The sequence below is a fragment of the Martes martes genome, assembly GCF_963455335.1.
Source record: "Martes martes genome assembly, chromosome: 3".
Lineage (NCBI taxonomy): Eukaryota > Metazoa > Chordata > Mammalia > Carnivora > Mustelidae > Martes > Martes martes.
Window position 1 is genome coordinate 10101918 of NC_137890.1, and position 19309 is coordinate 10121226.

Genomic DNA, 19309 nt, shown 5'->3' on the forward strand with positions numbered 1-19309 from the left:
TTTATAAAAAATTCAGATTCTGAGGCTCCGCACCAGACCCACTGAGTCAGAATCTTTGGGAAATCTCTGCAATTTTTAATGACACACAATGTCACATCAGTGTCAGGTGCACAACATAGTGATGCCACAAGGCTGTTCGTTGTGCTCTGCTCACCCCGAGCGCAACTCCACTCTGTCACCATATAGCGCTATTACAGGATCACTGACTATATTCCCTGTGCTGTACCTCTCATCCCCATGACTTCTTCATTCTATAACTGGAAGCTTGTGCAGAATCCCTGCATTTTTATTAAGCTTCCCAGGAGAGTCTCATTCACAGGAAAGTAAAGGAAGTATTGACTTAGAGTTTACAATAACCTGCTTCTGGACGTAAATGAAAGCAAGTTAAGGGAGGAGTGGGTACGTTATAGGAGGGAAAAATCTTCTAGACGTACAGTGCCTAACTCTGTATTTGGCACATAATGTAGGTTCTTGATAATGTCAAAGGCATGCATGCATGAATGAATGAAAAAAGTTAAATGAATGAAGGATTTGTTTCTCTCATGGAGGTATCCTATATTTTCATAAGTTATACCAAACATGTCTGCACCTACTTCTATCTAATTTGGGGGGAAAGAATTCAAATTTGAAAGCAGTTTGCTCTTCTGAGACTAGGATAACCACAGAATGGCCCAGCAGCTCTGTAGAGCTGGCTGGACTGGGACAACCAGAAGGTGGGTGGGCAGAAGAGGGAAGTGTTAAAGCCTTTAGTAACTCAGCTCGCCTGGCGCTGTTTGGACATAGTGGAGAAAGACAACAACTCCCAGGTGTGGAACATGTCTCCTCTCTTTGTTTTCTATCACCTCGTGGTCTTGATTATGAAACAAAGCTCGTAATACATCCAAGGGCATATTTCCGTTTTGCAACGCTCACGCAGTGGAGAGCACTGCACTGAGAACAAGAAGCCATATGCCATTATTATTACTGTTATGCGCTCACATACCTTTCCCATCTGGCATGTCTGTCTCTTTTCCTGCTTACGTTCCTCATCCTGTGTGCACACTTTCAACGAGTACTGTGGATTTCAGTTCGGGAACTGGGGGGCTATGTGTGGCAAGCACAGAAGCAAATGCCAGATTTGTTTTCATTTTTGTTTCTTCCTTAAGAACCAAAGCACATTCACATAACAAAAGAGTTAAGCACACACTTGGGGTTGGGTTCTATGTTAGGCTACAGAGGTATCAAAACGTGTGAAGCCCAGTCTGTGCTTACAAAAAGTCCTACCTGGTCAAGGAGACTGTGAGGAGCTAAATTTCACCCCTCAGATTCATATGTCGAAATTCTTTTCTTCTTTTTTTAAAAGATTTTATTCATTTATTTGACAGAGATCACAAGCAGGGAGAGAGAGAGGAGGAAGCAGGCTCCCCGCTGAGCAGAGAGCCCGATGTGGGGCTCAATCCCAGGACCCTGGGATCATGACCTGAGCCGAAGGCAGAGGCTTTAACCCACTGAGCCACCCAGGCGCCCCCATATGTTGAAATTCTAATGCTCACTACCTCAAAATGTATTTGGAGATAAGGTGTTTAAAGAGGTAATTAAGTAAGATGAGGTCATTAGAGTAAGCCCTGATCCAATATGACAGGCATCCTGTTATGAAACAAAAGGCAGAATCTTAGTTGCCCGAGAGCCTGAGGCTTTTGCCTACAACCTCTTGGTGGCCCTGCTGCAGATGGCGGCACATGGCATTCCTGGCCAGTGTGAATAATTTGACATCACACAACACAACTGCTACAAAACAAGCTTGAAGGGACGACTCACCAACGAGGTACTCAGGAGAAGGACATCACATGTGTGTAGGCATCAAACATCCACTAAAGACATGACTAAAGGAGAAACCAGTGCCATTATAGACCATCTCCATCACACAAGTGTATCAAACATCCACTAAAGACATGACTAAAGGAGAAACCAGTGCCATTATAGACCATCTCCATCACACAAGTGTATCAGACTGGAGCCTAGGGTACAGATGGTCAAGTCACTCACAAGCTCTGCATTCAGACAAACCCAGGTTCAACGATGCTTGAGAAGAATGCTTAATGTCTCTGAGTCCTGAGTTTCTGGACTTGTAGATGAGACATGTTCAGAGGATCTAGAGAGTTTAGATCTTTGCAATCTCAAGGCAGAGGGCAGCAGAAATCACTTCGCAGGCATGAATGCTTCTGTATTCCTTTCCTTTGGCTGTTGGAGCAAAGTACCACAGATTGGTGGCTTACAACAGAAATGTATTCTCGTACAGTACCAGAGGCTAGAAGTCTAAAATCAAGGGGTTGGCAGGGCCATGTTCCCTCTGAAACGCTGAAGGGTAGAATCCTTCCTGTCTTATTTCAGCTTCTGATGGGGACCATCAGTTCTTGACTTTCCTTGACTCATAGCCACGTCACTCCTATCTCTGCCTCTGTCGCCACATGGCCTTCTCTCCATGTGAATCGGTCCTTATGCCATCTTCTTACAAGGACACCAGCCATTTTGGAGTACGAGACCGCCCTACTGCAGTAAGACCTCATCTTAACTAATTACATTTGCCCTAAGCGTACCCCAATTCTGAGGTCCTAGAGATTAGAACTTCAACATACCTTTTGGGGGAACATAATTCAGCCCGCAACAGTTTATTTTAAACAAACTCAGTAAAATGAGGTAGAGTGAGAAACTGCCCCCTCCCTAGGACAGTCACCTCAAGCTCCAGTTTTTCTGACTCACATACATGGCAGGTGTCACAAGCAAACAGGAAAATTGTTCACCATCATCTGAGACTGCAGCAAACTTGAACTGAGCCTGGGCTGCCTTTAATGGCTATTTGTTCTTCCACAGTGAGACTGGAAACAAGTTAATTATACCCTGAGTTTTAAAGGTTTTCTTCTGGGCAAAGGAAGTGCCTCCATTTCAGGAGTGATTGGCCCACCTCACCCAGTCAACTCGTTCACGGCCAGGGGAGCAGCTGGCACCACCCACAGTACCAGCACAAAACTCTAGGTTTGAATTTAAAACAATAAACTAGGGGCACCTGGGTGACTCAGTTAAGCATCCACTTCTTGATTTTGGCTCAGATCATGATCGCGGGGTCATGAGGTTGAGCTCCACATTGGGCACTGTGCTGGGCATAGAGACTGCTTAAGATTCTCTCTCTCTCTCTCTCTGCCCTTCCCTACCAGCTTGTGTTCTCTTACTCTTTCTAAAAAAGCAACAACAAAAAATAAACTAATTAGAACTACTTGAGAAGGTGGTTTTGATGAGGGAGCAGGAGGCTGGCTGAGGACAAAGCAAAAGCTGGCACCTTGTACCCCCTCTCCATCTGCTCCCCTTGGTGATGTGTGTGGCATTCCTCAGGCACCCGTGACCCCCATAAATGAGAAACAAATAGTTAACTTGCAGAGATCACAATCCTGCAAGACAGAAATCTCCCAACTATCTTGATGTTAATGGTTTGCTGAAAGACAACATTAATCAAGCTGAGAGACCTCCGGTATCCTGATCCAGCACCTCTTGGCCTCCTTTAGCATATGAAAGCTCCGTTGAAACCTCCCTTTCCCTCACCTTCCCCCAACTGCAGGGTACATAACCTGCGATCCCTCACAATCCGGGGCAGCAGCTCTTCCTGCCCACGGGTCCTGTCCCTGTGCTTTAATAAACCACCATTTTGCACCAAAGATGTCTCAAGAATTCTTTCTTGGTCATCGGCTCCGGACCTCAGCCCACCGAACCTCACCTAGGTTCTAGAACTTCATCAGTTTTACATGTAGCCCACACAAACGCATCATAGGCTCCCTCGAAGTTGCCCAGAGTCTCAGGAGAAGGGACAGAAGAAAAAACGTAAGCCAACACCTAATTACATAGTCAATTTGTATAATTTGACACACCCCCTGCCTTCAAGGCTGTTACAATCTATGAAGGAACACAAGACATGAGTACACATGATTTTAGTCCACAGCAGACTGTGGTACTATAGAGATAGAACACGCTATGGGACTCTGAGATAGAAGGAAAGCCAGATGTCTAACTGACACAGAAACCAAATCACACTGTCAGCCCCCATTTGGTGTGTGTTTCCTTGGTAATGTCTATGCATCTTCTGTGATAGTGTCACTCAGGATTTATAATGACAGAGGTGACAGAATAACTCCAAATTCCCTGACAAATCATGGCACCATTGTGGATTCTTATTTTATCTTGTTTCTTAAGTTAGAAATTTATGTTTTGATTATCCCCCATGATAATTCATGTCATAATAGCAATAATTACAGCTTCACAGTTGCTGCTTAGTCCTTTTCCAGTTTTTAATTCCACAGCCTAAAAAAGATGCTTGCAGCTTTTGAGAATTATTTCGAGAAAAATATGGTGTAGGAGCCATAGAATATGTGACTTCATTGCCACAAATTTGGAGGCCGGAAAAGAGGGAGAAGAAAGCTTGGAATACTAATAGGACAAGGCAGAAACTAAAATTTAAGCAATGGCAGAAAGTCATAGAAAAAATCTATAGCCCTCCTTGCAAAATTTTCATTGTTGCTGTGATAAGGTTGGGCTTGACGTGGGCCACTCAGTACATGATGCATGTAATTTCAGAGAGCTCTCTGACCAAATCCTTCTTTCATGTAGGAGAAATGGTGTGCTGGCATGGATCTATTTGGAGCCCCATGGAGTCAGCCTGAGAGGTCATCACCCTTTTCTGCTCCCTCCTAGCTTGTCAACTCTGGGTACCACACTGTGGTTACACCACTGCTGCCCTAAGTGATTCATTTGAAGGCATGTGTTCCCGGCTCCCTTAGCTTTGAAAAGACAGGAGTTGCCAAGACCTCAGCATCACGGTTCCTGCTCTTCATGACCTTCTGCCATGTTAGGAAGACTCCTAGATGGAATCAATGAGCAGGTCACAGTAAAAGGAGGCAGAGGCGGAGAGACAAGGGTACCTGGTGACCCCACTAGTCACAGTCATATTTGTCAGCTAGCTATTTCTTCGTGCAGACAGACACACACACTCACGCTCACACACCGTTCCCCGACCCCGGGCCACCACGGATTGGTCTGGGGGAAGGCACTGATCCAGGCTGAGGGAGGGTCCCTCCTCTGGGAATGTGGAGTTAAGGGAACCAAAATGCAACCCAGACGGAGACATGTTTGAGGCTGGATCATCACTTGGGTGGTCTCAGTGGTCCCCGGCTCTGTATACCCTGTAGACAAAGCAGCAGAAAGGGCCAGTCTGCCATGGGAAAAGAGTGAGGAACTAACAACAGAAAGAAACACAGATCAAGAGAGGGGCAGAACTTTCCCTGGGGTTTGGCCAAATTCCTGGTTCCTATAATGATCGTCTCTGAATCGCAGCCCCATCCCTGCCCTTAAGTTCTATTGAACATACCTACCTACTTGTTGTTAAAAGCTAAACTGAGGCACATTAAAAATTTTGAGAGTTCGTTTGAGCAAAGATCATTTTGCAACAGGCATCAGCAAAGCAGAAATGGTTAGTTAGGAGCACTCCCCTGACAGGAGAAAGAGGCAAAGCCAGAAAATGATTGATGGGCTAGAGCTTAAAGCCTAGTTGACTGCTGGTTGTCCTCAGGTTTCAATTTAGTAACTTTGAGGCATTTTAGCCTTAGATTGTGTTTGCTTAAGTGGCTATAAGCCATCAGAGCCACCCTAGTCCAATGGCTCCCCACTCCCCTATTTAATTAATTCAACACTGTGCCCTTATGATCAATTCCCCCTTTTTAACTTCAGTTGCTCCTTTTTTATTTTAAAACAAGAGAAAATACAGTGCAGAGCCATTGTAGAAAGTCCTGGGCGTGTAAGTTGTAGCAAAAAGTCACACCAACACTAACGCCATGCATATACAGGACGTCACTCTTGCTGTGAAGTTCCTTGTATGTATGAACTGCGCATGCGTGCTACTCACTGCGTCTTGACAGACATTCTCCAGCCCCAGCTCGAGTGCCCTCGAGCCGGTCCTAGAAAATATGGCTGATTGTCATTGGCTGGGATGGGCCCAGGCTCTTCTGTTGCCATTATGATAATGGATTGGGACAGTGCAACTCAGATTAAAAAAAAAAAAAAAAAACAAGCAGCTCAGAACATCAAACACAACTGTAATCATTTACATCAGTCACGAGTGGCCCCACTTAACAGGCTTTTTGAAGAAAAAAAAAAAAAAAGAGGAGAAAAGAGCATTCTTGTTGCTGCATTGAAAAGTGTGAAAATGATCGTTTGTCTAACACAGCTTCTGCCTTGAACACTGATATGCCCACAATGTAGATGGAGATCAAAATAGCGAGCACAGACAAACAAATAATGCAAAACGGTCTCAAGAAGAACACCCATGGTTTCGTCTTCTGATTTATTTAAAAGGCTCACAGGTTGCAAGCCTCCTTTCTTTCTCATTTCCAAAGCCGGGGTTTGTCATGCCTGTCCCGTGCCAGTGTGACTGAGCTAGGTCTCGAGCGCCCTTCTTTAAAGTGTGCATAAAGCAGAGGTGCCCAAAGCTTGCCCAGAGCACCAGACCCAGCTGCCACCGTCCTGGAATGCGGGCCACTGCGGGCCCAGAGCGATGAAAGCCCAGGATCAGGCATCTCCAATGCTTTGATTTGCAAGAACAGCTTGACACCCATAGCAACGTGGCTAACGTGAAAAACACAAGAGAAAAACATTCCATTTAATTAAAAGCCCACAGTTCAATGGTAGTATAATTATTACAAGTGCATTTTATGGCTGTCTGCATTCATTTTGGGTACATAAATTAATATGCAAATTGCCAGGCCCTCTCGTGTTCTTAAGAAGTTCCCCTATCAATCTTTTCTCTGACATGTCAATTGCATAAAGCGTGGCTTTTTAAATGCAAAATAAAATTCACATTTATGGTTCTTCTGAAATCTCCCTGTGCCGGCAAGCTTTGTTTTAGATGAAGAGTGTTTAATTAACAGAGCTCACCTCTCTCAGAGGGCCTTCAGGACCACAGAGGGGAGGCCAAGACACTCTATGGTCTTCTGGCTAATCAGGATTAGAGACTATTTTCCATCTCAAGGACCACCTATCAAGGTATTTGTGATTCTCCACTCAGCCCATCAAGGACTTTATTATGGGAAAATATTGTTCTGATTTACAAAAACGCAAATTCCCAAACCGTAGACAGATGAACTTAATATTATTCACTGGGAAATTCTATGACGAATTACTTAACAGATGGTTTGTAGGTATTCAGAAAACACCTTGTGCACTGGCCATGGACCCTAAGAAGTGGTTTGGGCTCTCTTAGAAGGCGATGTGCCCAACTGCCCTCATTTCCTTCTCTGAGTTGCTAGACTGACTTACCAGGAGCATTCCATAAATATATTTCAATGGCAATAGGCTTTTGGAAAAAATCTTTCATGACTTCCTAGCAGACATATTCAGTAGATGACCCGGCTGTTTGAACAGCCACATCCAGAATTTATGGAGGTACCGGGGATTCAAAGGGAGGACTTTCAGGTAAGCTCTGACTCCATATTTGGCACTGTTCCTTTATTATTTCTAGTGTTGATCTGAATAATGTGAAGGAAATCAGAATATATATCACCCCAAAATATGTCTCTTGGATGCAAGAATTATTTTGAGCTTAAGACAATTAAGAAGGAGCAAATGCAGGAAAAGCTTCCCGTCCTCCCCATATTTGCTAAAAGTGGGATATCAGTTTACAAAGGTGTCTCTTTTCCCCCTCTCTCTACTGGGAAGGAGAAAAGTTAATCACCGGACACAACTTAAGACCTTCATCAGCCTGGAGATGGCACCAGAGGAATCCACATAACAAACTTCACCAACCAGCTTTGGTCCACCATTCATTTCCCGTGTATTTATTTGCCTTCCTTCTATTTGCTTCCTTGAGGGACACAGGATCCTTTTCTTTTCTCTTGTCACTTGTCTAAAAACTTACCGTTCTTCTGCTAAGATGCTATATAAACTCAAGTTCTAACCATACCTGTGAGTTACACATCTCTGGCTACCCCATGTGTTCTATGTGTGGTGGACATGTTAATAAACTCTGTTTGCTTTTCTCTAGGTAGTCTTTCTTACGTTGGTCTAATTTAAAGGCCTAGCTAGAAAACCTAAGACAGGTAGAAGAAAGACTTTCCTTCCCTGCAAAAGTCAGAGAAAATATGCTTGAATAATGTATAAATGTCTCAAAGCTAGAAGTATATACTTTATCAGAATTAAAGCCCCTGAAGTAAAAACATCTCAAGAGACTGAGCCTATTCGGTGAAAAAAATCAACTTTCTAAGAACAAGATTGACTTAGCAGTTCGTTTAAACACACACACACAAACACACACACTTAAAGTTTGGGTTGTCTGTAAATCCAAGAGTGTCTATTAGCTTGACGTCCAGGTCTAAGTAATGATAACAGATTTCATTAAAATAAGAATTATAGAACCTGGGGGCGCCTGGTGGCTCAGTGGGTTAGGCCTCTGCCTTCGGCTCCGGTCATGGTCTCGGGGTCCTGGGATCGAGCCCCGCATCAGGCTCTCTGCTCAGCAGGGAGCCTGCTTCCCCCTCTCTCCTACCTACTTGTGATCTCTGTCTGTCAAAAAACTAAATAAAATAATCTTAAAAAAAAAAAAAAGAATTACAGAACCTGAATTAAATTATTCTTATTTACTACCAGAGCCAAAAACAGTGACTAGCACAGAATAGGTCCTCGATAAATACCTATTGGGTAAGTAACATGACATACTTTCCATCCACCTTTTTAAATTAGTAATAAAATGTAGGTTGATTTTAGAAAATTTGGAAAGCACGAAAAAGCAAAAAGAAGAATAAATTATCCTTAAGCCTGAGATGATCCGTATTCCTATCTTAGCATATTCCCTTCAAGTCTTTTCTTCATGCACTTTTCACATGGTCTAAATAAATAATTTTATATCATAACTTACTTTACAAAAAAAAATATTTTCTACATCATTAAAATCTTCATAAATGCAATTTATGTAACTATATAACGTCCATTTTGTAGATGTACCGCCACACATTCTTGGCTATTAAGACTGTTTGAATTGTTTTATATTTAAACGAAGCTGTGATAAGTGCCCTGGGGTACAAGGCCTTTTCTATATTTCACACTGAGTAAGAACTACCTTGCAGTTGGAGATCTCCAAAAGTAAAGCAAGTCCCCTTGTGACAATAACCAAGAAGGCAATTATCCCCACTAAAGCATGGAGGGGTTCAAGGCAGCTCCCCACCCCACCCCCACCCCCAGGATGTACCACTTTGGCATGTGGATAATTTTGAGCTGAAGCCACCTGAGACCCTGTGGGCTCAAGACAAACTTTGGCCCCTCCCTTAACTACACAGATGAGTCTACATTGCGGGTCTTTCCCAGAATAAGGATTATTAGCAGAGATCAGTTTTACCTGAGTGACCCATCCGTGTGCAGGGCAAACATCTAATAACCAAACACCCTCTCCTCTAATTGCCCTGGGGAATGCATTCCTTTCCTCTGAAATCCCAGACCCCCTTCTCCTTAGTTCAGAATGACACATAAACCCCATTGTGCCGGACTGTCTTTGGACTTTCCACGTCCATGTGGATTCCCCATATGTACACCTATTGAACCTGATTTTCTCCTGGTAATCTGTCTCATGGAGATTTCATTCTTAGTCCAGCCAGAAGGACCTTTCAGGGGGCAGAATTCTTGCTCCCCAACAAGTACATTGCCTGCCAGGGAAAGACAGTTGATTTCGGTGAAGCATAAGCTTTGCCACCGCAGATTTCTATCTGATTTTTAGCTCTGCTGTGTACCAGCTGTGAAAGAATGGAGGCAGTTTTCTGGCAGCAAGGCTCAGTTTCCTGTTCTAAGAAATAAGAGCAATAACGTGGACTTTACCAGATTGCTGGGAGAGTTCATGGGAAATGTTGCCTAACAGTGGCTGGTGTCGTAGCTAAGAACCTGTTAACTGTTTCACTGCTGTTTCTACTCTCATTTGCATGATTTTCAGGGGCATGCATTTTTTTTTTTTTTTTTAATTTGGACAGGCTTCCCCATACAGAGGTGAGTGACAGGGACCCTGGATGAAGTTGTGCAGGCAGGGCTGGGAACATAATTTGCAGTACAAAATGATAACGCAGATCTTTTTGTTTGAAAGTTATCAAAATTTTCAAGATGGCGACAACAGAGCATTAACAGGAGCATGGGTCCCCTCTAAAAACAGGGACCCCAGGCGATCACACAGAGTGCACTCGCAGAAGGCTGGCGGGTGCACAAGCTGTCCGTAGTCTGTCCTAGTGCTGCAGCAGCCCTGCTGGGACTCCCACCTTGGGGGGTTGCTATCTACACCCAGTGCAGGAGGACCTCACCAACTCTCTACTGTCGCACTTGGCAAACATGGTCATGACTACCCCAAGCTTCAAGAAGCTATTAACAGAGGTCTGTAACTCTGTTTCCATGAAGATAGAACCAGGCATTATGAGCCAGAAAGTTCTTCCAAGTCAGCTGAACAACAAGAAAGACCAGACACAAACATATATATTGAAGGGCACCATAGAAAGGGCCAGCTATGACTCACTGCAGTTAAAAATTAAATTCACATCACATTGTGCCTCTCCTCACAGTCTCCCAGCACCTTCAATGGCATAATGTTTCATCTTCATCTTTAAATTTTCCAGAAGATCGCAAAACACTTTTTAGAAGTCTATTGCAGTAATCATTTTATTTGACAAAAAAACTAATGACACTTTCCTCCTTTCTCTAGAGTATAACCCAATATTTCTGTGGTTTATATGAACTGTAGGGGAGGAAAAATAATATTTCCTCTATGCTTCTCAGTACTTGGTTGAAGCCCACCCCCCTACAATAAAAGATAGATGAACAAGAAAAGAAAAACAAACAGAAGTTTATTAACATGTATACCTCCTGTGTACATAGGAGATACCCAGGAAAACTGAGTGACACCCAGACATGGCCCAAAGCGGAGATGTTGAATACCATCCTCAGCTAATGACAAAAGAAAGGTTTGGGAGGGGAGGAGGGGGAGGGAGCCAGTTGGGGGGGTAAACAAAGAAAAGCACCCTCAGCAAGTATAAGGATTATGGTGCAGATTTAAATCACTGCCTTCTCCATTGATAAGATTCTTTTATGATTTACAGCTACCCTTTTCTTCTGGTACAGAGAGGGAGACACCCTTATAAATTGAGATTTCCTTTATAAATGTAAATTTCCCTTACAAAAGGATAGCTCCTACTTTGTTTTCCAAGCTTCTCCTATGTCTGCTGTTTCTCAAAAATAATTCTTATACCAAAGAGTCATATTTGGGGGTGGCATGTTCACATCCTTCAACACAATAGGTGGTTACTAATATCCAGTGGTTGTTGACAAGAAGAATGGCTAATTACCAAAACTGTGTCTCTACATTTCAAAAAACATTTGCATTACTCTTACAGTCTCCCAAAATTTTATTTCCAAGACTTTCCTTGTGCTCAGTGTTTCTTTCTAAAGAATCTACTTACAAAAACTGCTTACACCAACAAATAATTACATAAATACTAGATACATTACACTATGGGGGAACCATCTCTCATACACAACCCTATTTCATGTTCTTTCTTTTTTAAAAAAAAAAGATTTATTTATTTATTTAATTCAGAGAGATAGTGAGAGCATGAGCAGGGAAAGGGGCAGAGAGAGAGAGAAAGAGAGAACCCCAAGCAGAATCCCCGCTGCGTGCAGAACCCAACATGGGGCTTGATCTCACTACCCTGAGATCATGACCTGAGCCAAAATCAAGAGTTGGAAGGTTAACTGACTGAGCCACCCAGGTGCCCCTATTCCTTCTTCTAACTTGGATCTTCATATGGCCTTAAAACCTCCCTTTGTGGTAAGATAAATAATTGTCTCCAAAATGTCCACATCCTAATCCCTGGAAGTTTTGATTATTAGCTTATAGCAAAAGGGACTTTGCCAAGTTAAAGGTCTTGAGATGGGGGATTATCCAGATGGACCCAAATGGAATCACAAGGGTCCTTTTAAGAGAGAGGTAAGGGGGTTACATGAGAAAGTAGAGATGTGACAACAGAACATGAGGAGCACTGTGAGGAAGGGATCACGAACCAAGGAATGCAGGTGGTCCCCAGAAGCCAGATATGGTAAGGAAACAGATTCTCCCCTAGAGCCTCCAAAAGGAACCAGCCTTAATGATACATTGACTTTAGTCCTAGTGAGTCTGATTTTGGACTTCTGGCCTCCAGAACTGTAAGAGAATATATTTGTGTTGTTTTATAACACTAGTTTTGTGGTAATCTGTGTTGGGGAGGAAGAATTTCCTCTACCCTTTAAGGTTCTTCTTACTGGACTAAGAACCAAATTGTCATGAGATGGATTAACAGGAGAAAAATCAAATGTAATGGTATATGTAGGGACTCCTGGGTGGCTCAGTTGGTTAAATGTCTGCTTTCGGCTCAGGGCATGATCCCACGGCCCTGGGTTTGAGTCCTACGTCAGGCTCATGGCTCAGTGGGGAGTCAGCTTCTTCCGCTCCCTCTGCCTCTCCCCCACTGGCTTGTGCTCTCTGTCTTCCAAATAAATAAATGAAATCTTAAAAAAAAAAAATAGTAGCATATGTACAGGGAATCCACACAGACATGGTAACACCAAAGACAGTCAGGCAACATGATGCTAAGGAGAAGGGTAGGAGTTTGAGAATACAAAGGGGAGAAAGGCCATTAGTAAGAAGGTGAAAGGAGGTGTTAGGAAAGCAAAGTTTGCCCCATTATGTAGACAAGTTTCTTAGGTAAAGAGGAATCTGTCAATAGCTCTCCTCCTGGTACTAGCATGTGGTCAAAGGGAAGGTAAAGAGCTTTTCCTGAATCTGCTGCATTTTGATTGCTTTTAACTCAAAATAATGTTCATGCCATGGTGGCTCATCTTGGATCTGCCTGCTGTTGGCCCCTACATCTGTTACAGCAACAGTAGGAAGGTAATATATTCTCTTCGACTTTCCATTATCCTTCTAGAAAACTTTGCCTCATTACCTGTCTCCTATCATCTCCATCTTTCACCAACTTAAAAACAAATTACTTCTATAGGGGAAAAAAATTTTCAAATACCTGTGGTATTAATGTTAATGATTATAATGTTTCAAAAACACAGACAAACATTAAACTAAGTATAAACTCTCTGCATTTATAGCTCTTAGAGAATTCTATAACCAAAAAAAATTCACAGAGTAAATACAAATGAAACTATAACATCCATACAATGATCTTCATGTCAACATGGCCCATCTTGGAGCTACCTGTCCTTGGCCCCTATGTTGGCTTGATTCTTTCGACTGTCAGCAAGATGGATCACCACTGAAACTTTCACTATTTTTGATTTCCACTTTTAAATTAAAATGCAATCCTATTCCATTTTACTGATGGGTCTGACCATGTAACAGTACAGCAAAAACCAAAATACTGGAATCTTTTCCTACATGATTTAAAGAAAAAAATTCATACTGTCATATTTAATACTATGATTGTTGCTAATAAATTATTGCAAAGAGGTATGTACACATTCAGGATCAGAGCAACATCAACACTTTAATATGTTCTTTTTTGTGTGTGTTTAGCAGCCACATAGCAAGTGTTACTTAATTCAACTGCCATTTTTTTCATATTTGAACTACTATGAATCACTTCTTTACCCAAGGTCCTAACACGTTTCTTTGGCTTATGTTTAGCACAAATATTATGGTTATTAGAAAAGATTCAAGCCTGAAATTTCCCAACAGTAGCCAGGTAAAAGATAATCATGTGGGTCACCTAGGAAATTCTTTGATTAATTTTTCTTTAGCTTGCCATCAAACAAAGAGAAGTGAAAGTATAAAGATTGTAAAGTTGTATAAAACTCAAAGTTGTATAAAAGCTCCAGGGGCCAGAAAAACCATTTTGGACATTTTCAATCTAGCCTTTTCTCATTTCTCTACCTACTTTTGTCTATGTCGGTTTGTTGAAATCATTTTGTTCCCATAAATGTCCTTTTCTTCCCTAAGATAACCCAATCTGTGTTACTTCCTCTCTCTTGTCTAATAGCAAATGCCACAGATAATAATCTCCCTATCCTACCTCCTTATTCTGGTAGAGCCCAAGCCACCTGGCTGAGCCAAGTAATGTAATAACCCAAGGGTTACCCACTAGGTAACTATAAGAAGAGGCATTCTAATTTTCTCTCTCAGCAAATGCATTGATGATACTTCCTTTTCATCATACTGCTCCTTTCATTTCAATTGCTTCCAGGGTATTTGAATGATTTACACCACATTATTACTTAGTTCAGGTTGTTCTAAATATTACTGACCCCTTGTCAGGGAACTTCATTTTGAAATGTTGTAGTCATGACAGCAAACATCTGCTGGTCTCTCCTCCTGTGGTACATCAGATGGAGAACCTTCCAAGACTCTATAGCTGTAAACTAGAAATTATGTGTACATCAGACCTGGGACACCAGTGTGCTGCTCTGTATCTAGACAGCTGGTGCTCTATCTAATGAGGGAAACAACTGGATACTAAGTTGTGATCATTTTTACTCAACTAATATGATGGCTAATGTGGTTGTTTCAGAAAAGAACTTTGAAATTACCCAAATTGTACAAGCATACTGGCACACATTTTTAAAATCTCAAAGAAACTACTCAGTGCTGAATACTCAGAAGCAAAATAAATATTCAGTTCTTGTCAGGTAGTGAAAACTCCAGAGTAAGTTAATGCATTCCATTTTCAAAATAGATTACATTATTGTTTCCCATTCTTCGTCCCTCCCTGTGTCTTCGCGTTCTGTCTTGTGACTGCAATTCCTTCTACTGGAGGTAAAGTCTATTCCCCATCCCATTCAAGTTAGATTTGGCAATGGATTTGTTTCAGAATGTGTGTGGAAGTGATCTTGAATCAAGACCTTAAGAAGCACTGCATGTTTCTATTCACCCTTCTGGAAGGTTCCAACCTCTGCCATCAGAAGATTGTACCCAGTTAGCTCACATCTTCAGGAGACTGGGAGAAATGAGACCTGCTAAGCCCATCAAACCCAGCTTAGATCAACTAACCCCCATCTGTTGTGAGCTGGGCTGCGTCCCCCCAAAATTTGTTGTTGAACTCCTAACCTATAATACCTCAGAATATGACTATATTTTGAGATAGAATCTTTAAAGAGGTAAAGCCAAATGAGGTCATATGGGTTGGCCCTAATCTAATCTGATTGATATCCTTACAATCTGAGGAGATTAAGCCACAGACATGTACACACATAGAAGGAAGACCCTGTGAAGACACAAAGAGAAGGTCACCCTAAAGGTTAAGTTAAGAGGCCTCAAAAGAAACCAAATGCTGACACCTTGATCTTGGACTAATAGCTATCAGAAGTGTGAGAAAATAAATTTCGGTTGTTTCAGCCACCCAGTCTGTAGTATTTTGTTATGGTAGCCCTAGGAAACCAATACACACCACCCAACATTCTCACATGAATAAGGGAAAATGATTATTGTTTGGAGCCAATAATCCCAAACTCAATGGGAGTGGGATAGCTAACCATTATATAGATCTCATTTTTTCATCCATGTTACAATATCTTGTTGTCACGATATAAATGTTATGACTATATAACACAAAACCAAAAGTTCCCTGGAGGGCAGGGACCATCTTTCATTTGGTTTTTGTGCCCTATATCTAGGACAATGCCTAGCCCAGAACAGCCATTCAGTAAACAACGGTGGAATGAATGAACAGGAGAGAATCAAGGGCTTGTACAAATAAATGAATGAGTGCTGGCCCTGGCTAAGGAAAGGAAATAAGAGAATGTTCTGAAAACTCTAGAGCAGTTTGGGATGTGTTTTAGATTTTATGTGCAAAGAACAGAGAGCAGTTTTGTTTGTTTGTTTGTTTATTGGGTTTCTTCCTCCCCCACCCCCCGATCATAAAACTGTATGTTCAAATGTCTGTTTCTCCTCAGTTCATTTTTGTAAATGCCAAATCTTTGGAACACATGATTATCTAAGAAGCAATTAATCATGTATCAGGCTGTAATAGGGGTTACTGTAGAGAGCAGTCTGTGAATTACAAGCACATGACTGCCCTAAGACCTGAGTCTGCAGCACACATCACAAGAGGCTGAGGGTCTGAGAGCAGCTATCCAAGGACAACACAATGTCAAGAGCATATTTCTGTAAGAAGGGAAAAGGGACTGATAACCACAAATGTTCACAGAGGCAATGCACATGGCTTCTGTCTTTTATAATCAAGACTGGGTCCCTTCTATGTTCTACAACTTCATCATGGTTTCATAAGATTCATAACATAGCTCTTAGATACGGTTTTGAAGCAGCAATCAACTCCTGACTACATACTATGCACTGATTGTTTGTATCCCTCCCAAATTCTATGTTGAATCCTTAACCTCCAGGATGATGGTATTTGGAAGTAATTAGGTTTAAATGAGGTCTCGAGCATGGAGGCCCCTTGATGAAATTAATGCCCTTACAAAAAGGGGATGCACTAAGGAGGACATGATCACCAAGAAGGTCTACACCAAGAACTCAACCACGCAGGCACACTAGCTCAGACTTCCAGACTCCAGACTCCGAAAAATTAATGTTACTTGTTTTAGCCAATCGATACCCAGTCTATGGTATTCTGTTATAGTAGCATAAACTGACTAAGGCATTAAGTGTGCTAAAGAGTAACAAGAACAGACTAGTAGTACAATGATAGTTTATATTCATACTATATGGTGGGCAGTTTGGCACAGCAGAAAGTGGATAAAATTAAAGCAGGTCTGTGTTTGAGCTGCATCTCTATCACTTACTAGCAATGTGACCTCAAGAGTGATTTTGCCTCTCTGAAAGTTAACCCACGTCTTAAAATGAATATAGTAACACCCATGTCCTAGCAGACTTGAGATCTCAAGTATTGTGCCTGGCCTAGTAAGTATTTGATAAATCAAAGCTTTTGCTATTATCATGATTATCATTATTTGGCTTTGCTATATAACAGAACTACTTAGCTCAAAACATTTAAACATCTATGTCCTTGACAAATTAAAAGCTCCTCAAAGTTACGGACCACCACTCATTCAGAACCTTTTCATCAGGCACACATACACACCAGCATTTCCCATAGAAAATGAGCTGCCATCACTAGGGATAATTGACAATTCAGAGAATCCACTCAGAGAGGGAATTTCTTCCACTGGTTGTGCTGAAAACTTGAAAAGCTAACATTATTTTATTTTTTTTTATCTAAAAACAAAGCACTTTTTAATTTAAATTCAATTAGTCAACATATAGTGCGTCACTAGTTTTTGACGTAGTGTTCATTGGTTCATTAGTTGTGTATAACACCCAGTGCTCATCACATCACATGCCCTTCTTAATGCCCATCACCCAATTACCCCATCCCCCCACTCGCCTCCCCTTCTGCAACCCTCAGTTTGTTTCCCAAAATCAAGAGTCTCAAAAAGCTAATTTTAAAGAGTGCATCCAAGAGAAATATTTTGCAAGCACTGGGAAATTAATTCATTTGAGATGAAAAATAAGTTACTTATTGATTTTAGCTAAATAGCTAAGTGTCATATTTCTAAAATTTCTATTCCCTGGTGACATTCTTATTCTGGCAAGATGACTGTATTTTCACTGGCTTTGCAATGTTCTCCTGTTAAAACCGAAAGTTCTGATTAAATGTAAACTTCCGCAATGTTCTTTATGGCAGAAAATATCAACATGTCTTCCATCCCCACTGAGGTTGTCTTACAAGAGTTTTACTTCAGTGTAGATTCTAAAACCTGCATTTAACATAAGCAATAGTGGGGCACGTGGGTGGCTCAGTGAATTAAGCTTCTGCCTTTGGCTCAGGTCATGAACTCAGGGTCCTGGGATCAAGCCCTGCACTGGACTCTCTGCTCAGTCAGGAGCCTCCTTCTCTCCCCCCTCCCCGCCCCCACCCCGCCGCCGCCTGCCACTCTGCCTACTTATGATCTCTGTCAAATATATAAATAAAATCTTTTCTAAAAATTTTTAAAAATAACATAAGCAATAGCAAGGATCATATGTTTGGAAAAGATATTGAGGGTTTAATCAGACCATTCCCTTCCTTAGATTTGCACTTGTAATTTTCTAGGAAATGTAGGGGGAAAAGTCCTGCTAATGCTCTCATGTCTAAACATTATCCTAAATCTATCATCTGAAAAACAGATTGAGTTCTTCTTAATTCCTGGCCCCCAGTTCTGGCATAATACTTAGCAATTAGCAATATTCTGTATAATGGCACCTTGTTTTCTTAATTTGTGTTTGTTTCGTGGAGGTGCTTATAAATTTGAATAGTTTCATGTTATTTTAGAATTTTAGAATTAATATATGCCCATTGCTTTTCCCAAATCAGAAAATACAAAAATTTTTAAAGAAAGAAATAAAAATCACTCCAATCCACAGCACAACCCAGAGTTAACCACAGTTAATATTTTTGTTTGTGGCCTCTTAAACTTTGTATGCATATATATTTGTACACAAAAGTTGATTTTCCCAAAAATAGAGATATAATTAACATGCTTTTTTGTATGCGTACACACATACAATACTATATAGTCATACTATATAAGTTTTTCCCCTAATTAATTGTAGATATCTTTCCATGTTAACAAATATAGATCTATATCATTATTTTCAATAGCTTTATAGTATTCTACTGTATAGACCAGAGATCTAGCTCTCTGGTTTTATATACCTGTAAGCTACAGATGATTTTTACATTTTTTATATCATAATTTTAAATTATGATATTAGTGCCTATATAATATCCTCAATTTTGCCTCTTGATCCCAAAGCCTAAGTTTTTTTAATCTGGCTCTTTAAGAAAAGTACTGACCTCTGGTATATGTGTATCGTAAATTGGTTAGTTCATCCCAGATTAATGGATATGTGTGGCATTTCCAACATCTAAGATAAGCACCACTGCAGAGAACAACCTGTAGATACACTTTTCAAAACTGGTCCACGTTTTCCCTTAGGATAACTTCTTTTTCTTTTTTTTTAAGATTTTATTTATTTATTTGAGAGCGAGAGCATGGGGGAAAGGGAGAAGGAGAGAGAATCTGAAGCAGACTGTTCACTGAGCGCAGAGCCCAACATGGGGCTCGACCCCAAAACCCTGAGATCGTGACCTGAGCCAAAACCAAGAGTTGGACGCTTAACCGACTGAGCCACCCACATGCCCCACTTTGGATAAATTCTTATTACTGGAATTGCTGGAGCAAAGTGGTCTCTTTGTTAAAGATTTGATATATATTGTCCTGTTGAAGC